This window comes from Vulpes lagopus, chromosome 12 (genome assembly GCF_018345385.1).
Source record: "Vulpes lagopus strain Blue_001 chromosome 12, ASM1834538v1, whole genome shotgun sequence".
Taxonomy (NCBI): Eukaryota; Metazoa; Chordata; class Mammalia; order Carnivora; family Canidae; genus Vulpes; species Vulpes lagopus.
In genome coordinates this window covers 10,960,962-10,980,533 of record NC_054835.1, presented here as the reverse complement: position 1 = coordinate 10,980,533, position 19,572 = coordinate 10,960,962, and the positions used below count along the sequence as shown (strand labels likewise).

The 19,572-nt window shown below is 44.9% G+C and overlaps 1 non-coding gene across 1 annotated transcript; it reads left to right on the top strand.

The window, feature by feature from the left end:
• The first annotated feature begins 18,758 nt into the window (after positions 1-18,758).
• Positions 18,759-18,865, top strand: LOC121474279. Its single transcript, XR_005983301.1, has one exon. It is a non-coding gene; the product is annotated as a U6 spliceosomal RNA (small nuclear RNA).
• Positions 18,866-19,572: the final 707 nt, after the last annotated feature.

The following is a 19,572-nucleotide window of genomic DNA, read 5'->3' as shown; positions in this document are numbered from 1 at the left end:
TTCTCTTCTGCACCCTGTCTCATCTGCCAGCCTCCATCTGCAAACTTCAGTAGAGCTCAACGTCCTGCAGCTAAGGCAGCTGCCCTGCTCACCCCCCACACAAAGCCCTGCCAGAGGCCTTAAAGCCATGGCCTTAACGCTGGCCCTTGCCCTTAAACGCTGGCCAGGACAGGGCCCAGCGTCTCAGCCGCCGCCTCCTCTGTCATGCAGTCTTTACCATGCCCCTGGAAGCACAGAGCAGTTTATGTTACTGCATTATTGTGTATACACAAGCCTCTTTTTTTTTTAATATTTATTTATTCATCAGAGACACAGAGAGAGAGAGAGAGGCAGAGACACAGGCAGAGGGAGAAACAGGCTCCATGCAGGGATCCCAATGTGGGACTCAGTCCTGGGACTCCAGGATCACGCCCTGGGCCGAAGGCAGGCGCTAAACTGCTGAGCACCCAGGCATCCCATACACGAGTCTCTTAAATTTAGTTATTGTGAGGCCTTCTCAGAAGACTGATCAGGCCTCAGAACAACTTTAAAAAAAAAAAAAAAAGGAGTTTCTGTCTCTGCAAACAAAGGCTGGGTTGCAGAGAGCTCTGGAGGGTGAAGAGCAGAGGTTTCTAATTACACAGTCCTTTATTGACCACTTATTATGTGCCAGACACAGTGTCAAGAGCTTTACATACACAGTTTTGCTGAATCTCCAAACAATTCTATGAGGTAGGAGTTATTATGCCCACATAACAGATGAAAATGGCATTTGGCCATTACTAGCCTAAGCCATAGTTTACCTCCAGGTGAGGGTTTGCATTTCACCTGCAAGGCATCTTCTTGCAAGGTGGCTCAGCGGTTGGGCATCTGCCTTTGGCTCCGGGGCGTGATCCTGGGGTCCTGGGATGGAGTCCCACATCGGGCTCCCTGTGGGGAGCCTGCTTCTCCCTCTGCCCATGTCTCTGCCTCTCTCTCTGTCTCAAGAATAAATAAAATCTTTTTAAAAAGAGAAAAAGAGGGATCCCTGGGTGGCGCAGCGGTTTGGCGCCTGCCTTTGGCCCAGGGCTCGATCCTGGAGACTCGGGATCGAATCCCACGTCAGGCTCCCTGCATGGAGCCTGCTTCTCCCTCTGCCTATGTCTCTGCCTCTTTCTCTCTCTCTCACTGTGTGCCTATCATAAATAAATAAAATAAAATAAAATAAAAATAAAATAAATAAAAAATAAAGAGAAAAAGAAAAGTGTGGGGAGCCCCCATCAGGGGATGGAGCTTGATTGGGGGTGGGCTTTCTCACTTCCCGGTTTTCCCTGGCCCCAAGTGGAAGATCATTTGCATAAAAGTAATAGTAATGTCCTTAAAAGCACACAGTGCAGGGCAGCCCAGGTGGCTCAGCGGTTTAGCACCGCCTTCAGCCCAGGGCCTGATCCTGGAGTCCCGGGATGGAGTCCCACGTCAGGCTCCCTGCATGGAGCCTACTTCTCCCTCTGCCTGTGTCTCTGCCTCTCTCTGTCTCTGTGTCTCTCATGAATACATAAAATCTTAGAAAGAAAAAAAAAGCACACAGTGCAGAGGTCTTGGGTGAGATCTGGGAGCTTGGAGGAACATAGGGAGTGGACTGCAGGCACAGAAGTGTGGTCACAGACAGGTGGTCAGCAGGAGGCAGGGAGGAAGACAGGTGGTAGCCCCCCAGAGTCCCAGTCTGCTCAGCTGTAAAATAGGGGCAATATATGCCTGTCTCATAGGCTTGCTGTGAGGACAAATGTAGCAGAGTACACATTCATATGACAGTGTACCCATCCACTCATTTGTCTGCTGCCTAGGGACTGGTGGAGGGCATGGTGCCCTAACTCTCCCTTGCTGGCGTGGCAGATATGATAGGAAACAAGAGAAGTGCCAGCTGCTATGGAGCTGACACACTCCTAGAGATGCACAGACTATCATAAATAAGTAAGATATGCAGCGTGCCTCACGATGTTCAGTGGTACGGAGAAAAATCAAGCCAGGAAAGAAGCCAGGGAAATGGTTCATGTGATCATGGCAACTAAATATGGAAACTAGGACTGTGAGTGATTTTATTTTCCTCAATGATTGTTTCTTCCATGGCAAACAGGTATCGCTATGTACCAAAACTTGAGTTTTGTTTGAAGATGTGATCATTGTGATATAACGGAGAGGCGCCTGGCCTGGAAAGTGCTCTAGTGTCTGGTCCTTGCTCAAAGTTTAGCTGCCTCCAGTGTTAGAAGGTGGTGGCACCAGCCTCTTGATTTTGCCACCGGCGGGAAAGCTATCTGCATTGAGGTCATGTGACATCATGGCCCTGTCTGTATTCCCTCCTTGTATGCCCCACCTCTGAGAAGGGACCCCCCCCCCAGACTTTATAGTATGAAGAAGTATGTTCAGAATGATTGAAGTTATAAAATAAGTAATTAAAAAAAAAAGACTAATAAGGGGCACCTGGGTGGCTCAGTTGGTTGGGTATCTGCCTTCAGCTTGGGTCATGATCCTGGAATCCCAGGACCAAGCCCCAAGTTGGGCTCCTTGCTCAGTGGGAAGTCTGCATCTTCCTCTGACCCTCCCCTCTCTCATGGTCTCTCTCTAACATAAATAAAGAAAATCTTTTTTTTTTTTTTAAATTTTTTTTTTAATTTTTAATTTATTTATGATAGTCACAGAGAGATAGAGAGAGGCAGAGACACAGGCAGAGGGAGAAGCAGGCTCCATGCACCGGAAGCCCGATGTGGGACTCGATCCCGGGTCTCCAGGATCGCGCCCTGGGCCAAAGGCAGGCGCCAAACCGCTGCGCCACCCAGGGATCCCAAGAAAATCTTTTTTTAAAAAAAAAAGACTAACAAAAATTTTGAAAATTTGAAAAAAATCTTAGAAGTTCTAGAAATAAAGATATAGGCTACACAGAAATTTAAAAATCAGTGGAAGGGATACCTAGTGGCTTAGATGATGTACAAGAGAGAATTAGTTCCTAAAAGATAGATCTGACAAAGTCAACAGAGTGGAGTTCAGAGGATCAAAGAGATGGAAAATATAAAAATTGGAAAATTCAGTTAGAATGGGAAAGAAATGGGAAAGGGGGAAGCCTGGGTGGCTCAGCGGTTGAGTGTCTGCCTGGCTCAGGGCATGATCCCAGGGTCCTGGGATCAAGTCCCACATCGGACTCCCTGCATGGAGCCTGCTTCTCCCTCTGCCTGTGTCTCTGCCTCTCTCTCTCCCTGTGTCTCTCATGAATAAATAAAATATTTAAAAAAAAAAGAAGTAAAGGTGAGAAGAAATGTTTGTACAGATTATAGATAAAACTTTAACAAAATAGTTGGAAAAATGAATCCTTGGGTTCAAGCACAAGTCACAAGTAGGATAAGCAAGAGTAAATGCACCTCTAAATGTATACCAAGAAACAAAAAAACATCAAAGGCAAAGAGATCTCACCAGTAATTGGCTGCGATGAAGTCAGAAAAATGGCAGAGCACAGAATGCCAAAGGCCCATAACTGCAGAAACATCAAACAAAACTGGCAAAAACTGTCAGAATAAACTTTATCTGAGCTTTGGAAAATAGTCAAAGGTTTACATAAACTGAGAAAACAATCAAGAAAAAGGCAGCTTCATCTCAGCATTTAAGCACATTTCTATTGAATAATGAGCTGACCATTAAGCTAATCAAACAGACACTATACTGGCCACATAACACAGAATACTGGATTTACAAAATTAGCTCAGAAAAATCAACAACAGCAACCAGCATCAACAAACCCCGGGGAGGAAGGAGATTAAGATTTCCAGAGTTGCCACATTATAATATTCAAAATGTCCAATTTTCAACAACAATTTAAAAATCATGAGGCATGCAAAGAAACAAGAAAGTATGGCTTGCACACAAGGGGGGAAAATTAAAAGAAACTGTCCCTTAGGAAGCAAACCCAAACGTTGGATTTGCTGTGTGAAGACTTTGTGTTTTTACTTTATTTTATTTTATTTTATTTTATTTTATTTTATTTTATTTACCTGAGGAAAAGAGCACAAGCTGGATGAGCAGTAGGCAGAGGGAGAGGGCAAGGCAGGTTCCCCACAAAACAAGGACCCTGGGATCATGATCTGAGCCGAAGGCAGCTGCTTCACTGACTGAGCCACCCAGGGGCCCCTGGATGAAGACTTTAAATCAACCCTGTTAATATGCTTGAGAGCTATGAGAAACCAGGCGCAAAGAAGGAGTGAGCCACGAGCATGACATCTCAACAAATAGAGAACAGCAATAGATAGAAATTATAAAAAAGAACCAGATAGAAATTCTGGAGTCAAACTGAACAGTAACTGAAACAAAAGGATTCACAAGAGAATGTTCTGCAGCAAACCCAAGCAAGCAGAAGGAACAATAAAAGAACTTAAAGATAAGCCAATTGAGATGATCCAAACTGAGGAAAAGAAAGGAAAATGAACAGAGCCAAGGAGACCTGCCGGAATGCTATCCGGCATACTACTCTACATACAGTGAGAGTTACAGAAGCATGGGGAAGAAAGGGCATTTTAAGAATTAAGGGCTGAAAATGTCCCAAATTTGATGAAAGACGATGGTTTGCATTGCCAAGGAGCACAAGTTTATCCAGGATGGACAGACTCAAAGAGATCCGTTCGTTATAATCAAGATGTTGAAAGACAAAGATAGAGAATCCTGGAAATGACTCCTCATGTCCTGGGGGTCCTCAGCAAAAGCAGGAGCTTCTCTGTCACCAGAAACCATGGAGGCCAGAAAGCAGCATGGTGACATATGCAAAGCGCTGAAAGAAAACTAAAAATCCCGGTCAACCAAGAATTCTATGTCCAGCAAAACTGTCCTGCAAAAAAAAAAAAAAAAAAAAAAAAGGAGAAATCAAGACATTCTGAGACAAAAAAAGGAGAGGCTTTGAGAAATGAATGGATAGCAGAGAGTAACTGGAATCCACATGAAGAGAGAACAGTCAAGGGAACTGCTTCAGTAGAAACGAAACAGCAGTAATGTATTTTTGGTTAGTAATGCCTCTTTCTCCACCTCTGTGATTTAGAAGGCAACTGCATAAAACAGTAATTACTTCCCTGAGCAAACAATGTATAAAGGTGTAATCTGTCACAACAACAGCATGAGGGAGGGATACAGTAACAACATTTCTGTATGCTATTGAAACCAATCCAAAATAGCTTATTATAAATGAATGTGTTAATGGTAATCTCCAGGGCAACCAATAAGAAAATAAGTTTAAAAAATATATATTTAACTTAGAGAAGAAAGTGGTACTGTAGCAAATACCCAGCACAGAGGAAGATGGTGGTTGAAGGATTGGCGCACAGAAAAGGTGTAAGACATACAGCAAACAAATGGTGAAGCAGCAAAAGTGCTCCTGTACAAATAATTACATTAAATGTAAAGGAGGGGGTGGGCCACCTGGGTGGCACAGTTGGTTAAATGTTTGATTCTTGGTTTTGGCTCAGGTCGTTATCTCAGGGTCGTGAGATCAAGCCTGCGCTGGACTCTGTGCTGAGCACAGACTGCTTGAGAGTCTTTCTCTCCCTCTCTCTCAAATAACTGAATATTTAAATGTAAATGGGTTGAATTATCCAATTTTAAAAATTATTTATTTATTTGAGAGAGAAAGAGATCAAGAGAGCACATGCAGAGTGAGTAGCAGAGGGAGAGGCAGAAGCAGATTGCCCAATGAGCAGAGAGCCAGATGCAGAGCTCGATCCCAGAACCCTGAGATCATGACCTGAGCCAAAGGCAGGCACTTAACCCTCTATGCCACCTAGGCACCCCTTGAATTATCCAATTAAAAGGCAGAAATTGACAGGATGGATAAAAGAAAAAAACCATAATTCAACCATATTCTACCTACAAAAGATTCACTTTAGAATCCAAGAAACAAATAAGTTAAAAACAAAGGAATAGGGGCACCTGGATGGTATAGTTCATTTAGCGTCTGACTCTTGATTTCAGCTCAGGTCATAATCTCATAAGATCAACCCCTGTGTCAGGCTCTGTGCTCAACACAGAGTTAACTTGGGATTCTCTCTCCCTCTGCCCCTCTCCCTCCCTCAGATAAATAAATACAATCTTTTTTTTTTTTAAGTAAAAACAGAAAATGATATTCCATTTAAACAGATACCAAAAGACAGCTGGAGTGACTATACTGATACCAGATAAACTAGACTTTGAGACCAAAATTATCACAAGACACAAAGAAACGTATTATATAATGATAATGAGTTTAATGTCAAGAACATGGGACAACTATGAACATGAATGCACATAACAGAGCCCCCCAACACAGGGCAATATGAAGCAAAAGCTAACAGAATCAAAGGAAGAGGGCTGTCTGGGTGACTCAGTTGGTTAAGCATCTGCCTTTGGCTCAGGTCATGATCCTGGGGTCTTGGGATTGAGTCCTGCATTAGACTCCCAGCTCAGCAGGGAACATGCTTCTTCTTCTCCTGCTCTCCCTGCTTGTGCTCTCTCTCTCTCTCTCTCTCTCTCTCTCTCTCTCTCTCTGTCAATTAAATAAATAAAATCTTAAAAAGAAAGGGACAAAGAACAGTTCGACAGTAATGGCTAGAGCCTTCAACACTTCCCTTTATCTTTTTAAAAAATATTTTATTTATTAATTCATGAGAGACACAGAGAGAGAGGCAGAGACACAGGCAGAGAAAGAAGCAGGCTCCATGCAGGGAACCTGATGCAGGACTTGATTCTAGGACCCCCGGGATCACACCCTGAGCTGAAGGCAGATGCTCAACCACTGTGCCACACAGGCATCCCTCTACATTTCCCTTTAAATAATGGATGGAACAAGTAGACAAGATCAGCAAGGCAGTAGAAGACGTGGATGACACTGCAACCCAAACAGACCTAACGCTGATGTAGATCCCTCTGCCCCCCAGCAGCAGGGCATACATGCTTCTCAAGTACACGTGGGACATCCGCTGGGACCAACCACATGTTAGGCCACAGAAAAAGTCTCAACGACTTGTTAAAGAGATTAAAATGATATGAAATATCTCTTCTGACCACAATCAAGTGAAGCAAGAAATCAGTAACAGAAAGAAGATTTGAGAATTCACTAATGTGTGGAAATTAGACCACACACTCTGAAACAACTTATGGGTCAGAGAAGAAATCGCAAGGATGCTAGAAAATACTAAACACATGTAAAAAAAATCCAAACATATCAAAATGTATAGGGCTCAGCAGAGGCAGTGCCCAGAGAGAAATTCATAGCTGTATGAGCCTATATTAAAAAAGAAGAGGGGTGCCTGGGTCGCTCAGTCAGTGAAGTGTCTGCCTTCAGCTCAGGTCATGATCTCAGGGTCCTGGGAGAGAGCCCAGCATCTGCTCCCTGCTCAGCGGGGAGTCTGCTTCTCCCTCTCTCTCTGCGCCCCCTGCTTGTGTGCTCTCTGTCTGTCTCTCAAATAAATAAATAAAATCTTAAGAAAAAAAAAAAAGAAGAAACATCTAGATCAATCACCTGGACTCCCACCTAAAGGAACATAATAAACTCAAAGCAAACAGAAGGAAGGAAACAATATAGATCAGGGTGGAGATGAAGGAAATAAAAAATAGAAAAGCAGAAGAGAGGACCAACAAAACTAAAAGATATATATTTTTTAAGCAAACAAAACTGACCAGGGATCCCTGGGTGGCACAGAGGTTTGGCGCCTGCCTTTGGCCCAGGGCGCGATCCTGGAGACCCGGGATTGAGTCCCACATCAGGCTCCCGGTGCATGGAGCCTGTTTCTCCCTCTGCCTGTGTCTCTGCTTCTCTCTCTCTCTGTGTGTGTGACTATCATAAATAAATTAAAACAAAACAAAACAAGACAAAACAAAACAAAACTGACCAGCCTTTAGGTGGATTGGCCTGCACAACAAGAGAGAAGTTCATACCTCCACATTCCTGCTGTCCTTATAGTAATAAAATGGGCTCTAAGAGAGCCCTAGGAGCCGACAACTTCAATAACCTAGATGATGTGGATGAACCCTTAGGAATGGGTATGCTGCCAAAACTGACTTGAGAAGAAACATGAAACCCAAATAAACCTACAGAGGTAAAGAGATGGACTAGGTATTCAGCAACCTCCAACAGAGGAAATCCCAGGACCAATGGCTGTATCAGTGAATTCCATCAAATGTTTAAGGAAGAATTGACAGCAATCCTTCTCCATCCCTTCCAAACCAAGAGGAGGGGTAATACAACCCTGTCATGTATGAGGCCATTTACCAAGCAGCACATGAAAAAGATTACACAATAATGGAATTTATTCCAGGAATGAAAGACTGGTTCACCATATGAAAATCAATTAATGCGGGGATCTCTGGGTGGCGCAGCGGTTTAGCGCCTGCCTTTGGACCAGGGTGCGATCCTGGAGACCCGGGATCGAATCCCACATCGGGCTCCCAGTGCATGGAGCCTGCTTCTCCCTCTGCCTATGTCTCTGCCTCTCTGTGTGTGTGTGTGTGACTATCATAAAAAAATAAATAAATAAAAATTAAAATTAAAAAAAAGAAAGAAAATCAATTAATGTAATACACCATATTAAAAGTATTAGGGAGGGGAATCCCTGGGTGGCTCAGCGGTTTAGTGCCTGCCTTTGGCCCAGGGCGCGATCCTGGAGTCCCACGTCAGGCTCCCAGCATGGAGCCTGCTTCTCCCTCCTCCTGTGTCTCTGCCTCTCTTTCTCTCTCTATGTCTATCATAAATAAATAAATAAACCTTTAAAAAATAAAAATAAAAATAAAAGGATTAGGGAGAAAAAAGATGACCATGTTATGGAGTGAATTCTGTCCCCTTCCCCTCCCCATTTATATGTTCCTAAATTGTAACCTTTGTTAACCTCAGAATGTGACTATTTGAGGACACAGTCTTTAAAGAGTTAATTAAGCTAAAATGAGGTCACTGGGGTGGAACCCTAATCAAAGATGACAGATGTCCTTATAAGAAAAAAATATGTGGACACTGATATGTATAGAAAGAATAATCTTTTCAGCAAACATTGCTGGGATAACTGGATATCCACATGCAAAAGAATAAAATTGGACCCCTGCCTCACACCATATACAAAAATGGACTCTAAATGGATCAAAGACTGAAAAGTAAAAGCTAAAACTATAAAACTCTTAGAAGAAAACATAGGAATGAATCTGCATGAAATGACCTTGGATTTGTTTGGTTTTTAAAAAGATTTTAGGGGATCCCTGGGTGGCGCAGCGGTTTGGCGCCTGCCTTTGGCCCAGGGCGCGATCCTGGAGACCCGGGATCGAATCCCACGTCAGGCTCCTGGTGCATGGAGCCTGCTTCTCCCTCTGCCTATGTCTCTGCCTCTCTCTCTCTCTGTGACTATCATAAATAAATAAAAAAAATTTTAAAAAAATCATTTAAAAAAAAATAAAAAAAAATAAAAAGATTTTATTTCTTTATTTATGAGAGACACACAGAGAGTGGTAGAGACACAGGCAGAGGGAGAAGCAGGCTCCTTGCAGGGAGCCCTATGTGAGACTCGATCCCAGGACCCTGGGATCACAACCTGAGCCAAACAGAGATGCTCAACCATTGAGCCACCCAGGCATTCCATGACCTTGGATTTGACCATGAATCTTTAGATATTAAGCCAGAACATAAGTAACAAAAGAAAAAATAGGTAAATTTGACTTTATCAAAATTAAAAACTTTTGTGCATCAAAGGACACCATCAAGAAAGTGAGAAGACAATACAAAAGAATGGGAGAAAATATTTGCAAATCATCTATTTGATAAGACTCTAGTATCCAAAATAGATGAAGAGCTCCTGTAACTTAATGGCCCAAAGACAAGCAACCCAATTTAAAAACAGGCAAAAGGCTTGAACTGATTTAATTCTTAAGACCTTGATAAGACTACCTTTGTATCTCCAAAGACCATTTAGAAATGGCCAAGAGGCACATAAAAAGAGGCTTAACACCGTTAGCCATCAAGGATATAGAAGTGAAAGTGACAGGGTGCCTGGGTGACTACGTTGGCTAAGCAGCTGCCTTTGGCTCATGGTCTCTTGGTCCTGGGATCAAGTCCCATGTGAGGCTTTCTGCTCAGTGGGGAGCCTGCTTTCCCCTCTCCATCTGCCTGTTGTTGCCTCTGCTTGTGCTCTTTCTTTCTGTTAAATAAATAAATAAATAAATAAATAAATAAATAAATAAATATCTTTAAAAAAGAAAAAGTCAGAGCCATAATGAGAACACTACTTCATACCCTGGAGGATCGCAATGTAAAAAAATTTTAAAAAAAATTTTAAAAGGAAAATAATCAGTGTTGGAAAAGATGTGGAGAAATTGCTAGCGGGGATGTGAAATGGAGCAGCCCCTTTGGAAAATAGCTTGGTGGTTCCTGAAAAAGCCAGATGTAGAATCACCATATGACCCAGCAGTTCCAGTCTGAGTTATGCACCCACAAGAAAACAGGTGTTCAAAGAATTGTACACAAACGTTCATAGAAGCATTATTCACAATAGCCAAGAGATGGAATCAACCTGAAAGTCCATCAAGTCATGAATGACCAATAAAATGTGATATGTCCGCACACAGGATATGATTCAGCCATAAAAAGTTTCAGAACAAAGTACGGACACCTGCTACCACATGGGTGGATTTTGAAGATTTTACGCTGAGTGAAAGAGGCCAGACGGAAGATCACAAATTGTGCTATCACACTGAATGGAATGCCCACAGTTGGCAAATCCATAGAGATAGAAAGCAGATGAGAAGTTGCCAGGGGCTGGGGAGGGGTCTCTGTTCGGGGTGATGCGTGGTGTTGGACATGGGTAGAAGCCACATGTTACCTTTGCTCTCTGTCTACAGGAGAGGAGGAGCCCCCACCCAACCAGTCCTGGCTCTCTCCCTCCTACTTTGTTGATGGTGTGTTATGTTGGGGGTCTTTCTCTCTCTCTCTCAAAGCTGGTATTAACCCCAACTGACCTAACAAGAGAGATGGGGGGGAGGGCTCTGAGGTCATCACACCCAGCAGGATGGAGGGTCACTGTCATCTTCAGGGCAGTCTACCTTTAAAGTCGGAGAGGTATTCACCAAAATAATAGCAGTAGAATTGCTCGCTTACAAGCCATAAAAAGAATACCAGAAAATAAGTTATTTTGTCACACGCACCTGTGCACACAACACGGCTCAGGGAGGAGGTGGGTGAGGGTTGGGAACAGCGGCCCCCAGACACTGGCTGTGGAGGAGGAGCATGGGTGATGGCAGAGGGTAGGCATTTCAGCATCACACGGGTCTGAGTTTGAGTCCTACTTTTTTTTTTTTAATACAGATTTTTAGTAGTTTTTTTTAAATTTTTATTTATTTATGATAGTCACACACACACAGAGAGAGAGAGAGGCAGAGACACAGGCAGAGAGAGAAGCAGGCTCCATGCACCGGGAGCCTGATGTGGGACTCAATCCCGGGTCTCCAGGATCGCGCCCTGGGCCAAAGGCAGGCGCCAAACCGCTGTGCCACCCAGGGATCCCTGAGTTTGAGTCCTAACTGCACACACCCCCGTCGTGTGACCTCCAGCTAGCTGCTAAACCCCTCTGAGCTCTGGTTTCCTCTGCAGGGAAGGGGAAGTGATGAGGAACCTACGTGGCAGGGTTCTGGGGTGTAAAGGAGCCGGTGCTTACACAGCCAGATGGAGCCGAAGGGCCCTGGCCACAGCCCTGACACTGTGAGCTGAGGGCGTGGGCCTGACAGCAAGGAGGAGGCATCCTGGCAAGGGACAGAGGAAAGGCAGAGCTGTGGGGCTCGCCGCCTTGGGCTCAGGCTCCCCATCTCCCAAATGCCCCAATTAGGAACTGGTGTCATACCCTTGACTCCCACCACCTCACTCCCCCATCCAGTTGCTGCCACCTCCTATGGGTTCTGCTTCCTAAATATCACTCCAGTATGTCCACTGTAAAACCATAGCAGCCTTTTCCTGTCAAACCACAGCAGCCTCTGGCTTCCGCAGAGAGCGGGAGGGAACATGCCTGTCAAGGCTGTGCCGTCTCCAGCCTGGCCTGCAGCTCTGACATGCTCCAGCTGATCACATCCTGGCCCTGAGACTCACTAAACTCTTTGAATCAGTATTTTAAGTCTTGCCCCAATAGTAGCCAATCCCTCTCCTTGAGCAGGAAAAGAAGTCCATCTAGAAGTTCTAGTCCATCTGCACTTACATGATGTGCCTCTGTATTCTCAGGGAGGGGACCGTGACACCAAGCTGAACCTTCTCTAAAATACAGACGGAGAAAATGGTGTGTCATGCTCTTGAGAAGTCATCTTCCCAAAAGCCCTTCCCAAAAGCCCTTCCCAAAAGCCTTGGGATGAAACACAAAGTCGTTGTGGAGGAGGGAAGGTGGGGAGGAGGACGTGCCCTGCACACCTGCCTGTCCTCCCAGGCCTTCTGTCCCTGTGGTCACCTGGCTGTTCTCTCTGAATCACCTTACATGCAGGACCACAGCACCCTACCCAGAGGGCACTTCCCTCCTGCAGCCCTGCACTGTCCCCCCACTCCCGCATCCACCCCCCAGGCCCCTCACCCTGCGCTGGGTGCTGTTACAGACCTGCCTTACACACACACAAGGAAACGGAGGCTAGGAGGTCATATGTGTCAGTAGTGTTGGAGCCAGGACTGACCAACACCCCTGGGCCTCATCACAAGGCTCCCCTGACTCATGTCCATAATCCCAAAGTTCTGTACACACACCAGGAGCTCCACAGAGGCCAGGGGGTACAGGACCCCACTCAAGACATGGGTCAGAAAAAAAAAAAAAGACGTGGGTCAGTGGGAGGAGCAGAGGGTGGGTGCAGCGCCTTACCAAGAAGACCTCCAGTCTAGGGCAGCAGTACCACCCGCCGCAAGCAGAGAACAGAAGAAGGATGGAGACCTGCCTCTCCCTGAGTGAGCCAGAGCTCCTGATGCTCTTTGGGCTCGACAAGGGTCATGCCCTGTTCTTTGTTATTATTATTATTTTTTAAAGATTTTATTTATTTATTCATAGACACACACACACACACACACACACACACACACACACACAGAGGCAGAGACACAGGTAGAGGGAGAAGCAGGCTCCACGCAGAGAGCCCAACGCGGGACTCAATCCAGGGTCTCCAGGATCACGCCCCTGGCTGCAGGCGGCGCTAAACCATTGCGCCACCAGGGATGCCCTGTTATTTTTTAATTGTATTTTTAAAAGATTTTACTTATTTATTCACAAGAGACACGCAGAGAGAGGCAAGACACAGGTAGAGGGAGAAGCAGGCTCCCTGCGGGGACCCCGATGTGGGACTTGATTCCAGGACCCCAGGATCATGCCCTGAGCCGAAGGCAGATGCTCAACCGCTGAGCCACCCAGGCATTCCTGTTCTTTTTAAAATAGACTCTGTATTCTGCATTACTTTTAGTTAGATTCACAGAAAAGCTGCCAACAACACAAGGAGTTGCCATAGGACCTGCTCCCAGACTCCCTGTCCTCATGGCCATATATCGCCAAGGTGTGTGGACAGCTAGAAGGTGCCCTTGGCACAGACTGTATGCAGGTTTCGCTCAGAGCCCGACCCGGATGCCACATGAGCTCCATGGCTGTCCCCACCCATCTATTCCTGGTCCTTGGGGTCGGAGGTGCCTCACAGCATGTCCCTCATTCTGGTGTTGCCCAGCATTTTCTTGTGGTGAATCTGGGGTTATGGCTTTTGGATAGAAGGCCACATAGAGGTGAAGAGCCCTTCTCACCCTGTCCCATCCCTTCCTTGGGGACCCCAGCTGTCCTCGAGGGTCTGCATGTCTTCCCAGGCCATTACAGCACATGCCACCTTGAGGGGATAAGGACAGTGGCTCCCTGTAAGGAACGGCTCTGTCTCCTCTCCCATGTATCTGCCACTTTTTTCCATCTGTGTGGACTTGCATACATCTATTTTACACTCTGGGTCATGAGCCAGGATGATGTGGCTTTTCCCCTCAAACCACTCCAGCTGCGGTGGCTTTCAGGTGGGCTTCCACGTCCCCATGACACAGCGCACCCTTTTGCTTTTCGAGCAACTTCCTTACTTTCTGGCACAATGTTCTCGAAAGCTGTTATACCAGCTCTCTGGCGGATTAACTTCATCTCTTGGTAAGTCACTATTAGGCACCCCCTGTATACAAGGAATACAGGAATAAAGCACCAGGAATAGAGTCAGTGTTCATAAAATACTTGTCCATCTTTCCATTTGGCAAGTGCAGTTTGTCAAGCTGCTACTGTCTCCAGGGTTGTGCCCAGGTAAGGGGATTCTGGTGAATGTGATGGGAGGAGGGTCCTGCCCTTACAGAACATACCATCGAGAAGGGCAAAGAGACCTGAAACCATAATTATATGAGCACCTAGATAGAACAATGATGAGGTCTACGCAGAGGAAAGTTTGGAGAGTTTAGAGCCCCTCAAGGTGGGTGGAGACAGTGAATCTTGGCTCTATACTGACTCTTTGGAGTGAGCCACCATCACAATCCTCTTGGTGACCATGTGGCACATGACAGTGTGAAAAGATCTTATCCAGAATCCTTCCCCATGTGGCAGGGGGTGGGGCAGGAAAGTCCTAGAACAGTGAAGAGAACTTGCATACAGATCTGTCCCAATGGCCCCAGTGCAGGATGGCAGTGCTTGCTGGTAGAGTGGCATCACTGGTGACCAGTCTCCCATCCTGGCAGCTCTTGGTGGACCCACTCCAGTCTCCAGTGCCAGGACGGGGACCCCGGGCTGGCTAACAATGCCACATACACTGCAGGCTGGTGATCTGTGCTGCTGCGGGAAGCCAGGCTTCAGCACCCAGATGTCAACATACATGGTGAATCCCAAATTAGCACAGGATAAGATGCTCACTCCCTAGAAATGAAATGAAGATTCCAGACCCTCAGGTATTAGAGGAAACACTGCCTCGCATCTTCACCGAACCAAGGAGAATGGAGGAAAGAGAGAAAAAGAGGGAGGAATGTATGCACTTATCTATTAATAGTTGGAGAAACTGAGTCAGAGGAGGGCTACAGGTGGGCCTGAGGACCCCCAGAAAACCAGCTGCCTGGCTTGGTTGGCAGCTGAGTTTCTTTTTTTTTTTTTTAATTTTATTTATTTATGATAGGCACACAGTGAGAGAGAGAGAAGCAGAGACATAGGCAGAGGGAGAAGCAGGCTCCATGCACCGGGAGCCCGACATGGGATTCGATCCCGGGTCTCCAGGATCGCGCCCCGGGCCAAAGGCAGGTGCCAAACCGCTGCGCCATCCAGGGATCCCGGCAGCTGAGTTTCTATAGATGGTGTGAGTCTACCTCACTACTGCACAGACTGGGTGTGCTGAGTTTGGGGCATGGGCTTTCTCTCTCTTGCTCCTAAGCTACAGGCAGAGTGGAGCAACCCTCACACCCTGGAGTCATTTCCTCCAGCTTGCTTCCTTTCACGGTCTAGATGCCCACCACCAATATTTGTTGCTGCTCAGAACCTTTGGGACTGAAGAGCTGAGCGTGGGGCAGGGCATCTGGTGGGCACCATGCAGTGGTTTTGCCTTTCCATCCTAATTTCAACAGGGTGGCCTCGGGGTGAGGGAGGGAGATTTCAGACCCTCTAATGTCCCAGGGCAAAGACCACATTTGTCCTATTGCTTGCAGGGTACCCTCAGCACCTGGCACAGGGCTCAGCACAGAGCAAACTCTTGATTGACCCTTGTTGAATACACAAATACAGCACAGCATGGGTTTCCATCTCAGGGAGAAGATTCTGAAAACGTGTTCAACCAACATTCACTGGGGCAGGAAAACCTCTGATCACCAGCAGAATGTTTTGGCTTGGTCATCTCCTTTTCCTTGAGATTGCTTCTCATACTTGGGCAATTGAGTGTGAGAGAAAAGTGGGGGCATCTTGGGTCCATGAACCATGGGTCTCTGGGCTTGAATCTCTGCCTGTGTTTTCCTCCTCTCTCAAATGGACATCTCTTGCTTGTGGATTGAATGAGATCACATGACAAAAACATTTACCTGGCACAGTGGAAGAAATCAGTAATTGCTATTTGTATTATGGCCATCACTGATGCTGTTGCCCAAACTGTGTACTGGCCTTCTGATGGTCTTTCCTATATTCTGTTCATCTGTCCATCTGTCCATCCAACTTACCATCCAGCCAGCCGTCACTGATTAACTACAGGTATTGGGATGTTGGTTAAGTCCTAATCCCATTTCTACATATATCTGCCTAAAGCAGACTCAGGGTATATTATTTCCTAGTTCAAGATGAACCAGCAACATTTTTGAAGAGCTAGTTGGTGGTATTTATCAAATTTAAGTGACTTCTGTTTCTGGGAAGATGGAGCATTCCTCCAGCTAAGTACAACTAAGAATCCTGAATATGATACATAAAGCATAAGAAGACCCCAACAAGCAGAGAGAAGAAGGCCACTGGATATCTCAAGACCCAAGGAATGCCATGGTGATGAGTTCCCTAGGTTTTCCTTCAGGGTCCTATATTATAGTTGAAAAGCCAGAACAACCTGGAAATGACAGAAAAGCCTGCTGTCTTGAGTCAAAGGACCAGAAAAGGGATAGCTTAGCAAAGACTGAAAACTTGTAGACAATAACTACTCCCCTGCAGCCCAATACCACCAAACCACAGTGGCACCACCCTGCCCTAGCCAGCAAAGGCCAATTAGGGATCAAACTTCTGTGCTCACCAGGGGCACTTCACCTCCACACACTTTGTTGGGTTTATGCCAGAGAAGGACAATTAGGGAGCCAGGAATTTCATTCCTTCTGGCTGGTGACCCCCTCATCCCCCACCCCCCACTGCTGCAGTATGTGCGGAGGCCATGTGGGGAGCAGAACCAAGACACTCCTACCTCTTCCAGTCAGGGAGGCATCAGTGAAGCCCACTGTGGAGCTGGAACTCTGAACCCTCGTGCTAATTTCTATCTCCACTTAGCACCAACAATGAGATGGAACCCCTTATCCCATTCTCCTACCTCTTCTCTAGAGGAAGCCAGCTAAAACAGGTTCAAACAAGACCTAGAGCCTCACAACATAATACCCAAAATGTCTAAGTTTCTTTTTTTATTATTTTTTTTAGATCTTATTAGTATTTTATTTATTCATGAGAGACACAGAGAGAGGCAGAGACATAGGCAGAGGGAGAAGCAGGCTTCCTGCAAGGAGCCTGATGTGGGACTCGAACCTCAATCCCAGGATCACACCCTGAGCCAAACACAGATGCTCAACCGCTGAGGCACCCAGGCATCCCCAAAATGTCTAAGTTTCAATTAAAAAAAAAACAACACAACAAAACAGTGATCATACCTAGAGCCAGGAGGATCCCAAACAGAATGAAAAAATACAATTAATAGATGTCAACATTGAAGTGGCAGAAGTCTTCCAATGATGTGACAAAGATTTTAAAGAAATCATCATGAAAAAGCTTTAGTCAGCAATTGTGAACACACTCAAAACAAGTGAAAAAATAAAAAGTCTCAGCAAAGAAAGAGAGCATATAAAAAAGAACCAAGTGGAAATTTCAGAACTGAAAAATATAATAATTGAAATTTAAAAACTCAATAGGCTCAGACTCAACAGCAGAATACACAGGATAGAAGAAAAGAATGATGATTCAGAAGATAGAACATATGAAATCACCCATCCTGAACAACAGGGAGAAAGTAAAACAAAAATGAAACCTGAAAACAAGGGGGGGTGGGGGGGTGCATGTTTGTGTGTGTGTGTGTGTGTGTGTGTGCATGAGATTCTAATGGAAGACCCAACTTTCGTGACACTGACTGGATTCCCAAAGGAGAGGACACGGGGAGAGCACAAAAAGTACTCAAAGGAAAAATGGCTGAAAACTCCCCCAAATCTGGCAAGATACACAAACCTGCCTATGGATTCAAGAAGCTGAGTGAACTGCAAACAGTTTAAACTTGAAGAAATCCACACCAAGACACATGATAGTTAAACTGCCAACCACTACACACAAAGAGAGGAATTTTTGAGAGGAATGAGAAAGAAGTATCCCTTAGCAAAAAATAGTGAAGAAAAAAAAGAATGACAGCAGATTTCTCATTGGAAACTATGGAGGCCAAAAGGGAGTGGAATTATATTTCTAATGCATTGAAAGAAAAAGCTGTCAATCCAGCAAAAATATCCTTAAAAAAAGAATAAAGACTTTCTCAGATAAAAGAAAAGAAATAATCTGTGACCAGCAGAACTGCCTAAGAGAAGTTCTCAGGCAAGAAGGAAGTTTGGAATATTGCTAATGATGGAAGATTCACAACAGAAATTGTGAATATCTAGGTAAATAGGCAGGTTTTTTTCTTTTAATTTTAAAAAATATGCATAATAGTTGAAAGAAAAAAAAACATTGCACTGTCTAGTGGGATTTTCAATGTATTTGGGCCTGATATATGTGACAACTATAACATACAGGAAAAGGGGCAAGGGGATCAGTATATTGGTAAGGTTCTATGTTCTACTCGAAGTGTAAAATATTGACATGATGTAGATTGTGAACTGAACTTAGAAATATGCTTATGTTATCCCCTAAACAATCCACTAAAAAAGTGTATACACAAAACACCTAGCCAAAAAAGCCCAACTGATAAATTGCTAATTGAACACTGAGAAGCATTCAAATAATTTTTTAAGGGCAGGAAAAGATAAATGGAGGTTAACCAAAAGACAAATAGAAAATAAATAATACAATGGTAGACCAAAAGCCAAATGTACCAATCAATAATTGCATTAATTTGTAGTGCTCTTTTCACTAGCACGTAGACTAAAATTGGAACAATACAGAGAAGATTAGCATGGCCCCTGCACAAGGAGGACATGCAAACTCCTGAAGTGTTCCATATTTTTACTCAACGCCCAAAAAGCAATCCAGTTAAGAAATGGGCAGAAGGGACGCCTGGGTGGCTCAGTAGTTGAGTGTCTGCCTTTGACCTGGGGCGTGATCCTGGAGTCCCGGGATTGAGTCCCGCATTGGACAGCCTGCGGGGAGCCTGCTTCTCTCTCTGCCTGCATCTCTGCCTTTCTCTTTGGGTCTCTCATGAATAAATAAATAAAATCTTAAAAAAAAAAAGAAATGGGCAGAAGACATGAACAGACATCTTTCCAAAGAAGATCTAGAGAAAATGTACATACATACAGACACATGAAAAGATGCTCAACGTCACTTGGTATCACGGAAATATAAATCAAAACCATGATGAAATACCACTTCACACCGGTCAGAATGACTAAAATTAACAGCACAAGAAACAACAGGTGTTGGTGAGGATGCGGAGAAGGGGGAACCCTCCTGCACTGTTGGTGGGAATGGAAAGTGGTGCAGCCGCTCTGGAAAACAGTATGGAGGTTCCTCAAAAAGTTAAAAATAGAGCTACCCTATTACCTAGCAACTGCACTGCTAGATATTTACCCAAAAGATACAAAAATATAGATTCAAAGGGGGCACCTGCACCCTGATGTTTACAGTAGCATTATCAAAAATCGCCAAATTATGGAAAGAGCCCAAGTGCCCATTGACTGATGAATGGATAAAAAAGAGGCCCAACGGGATATTA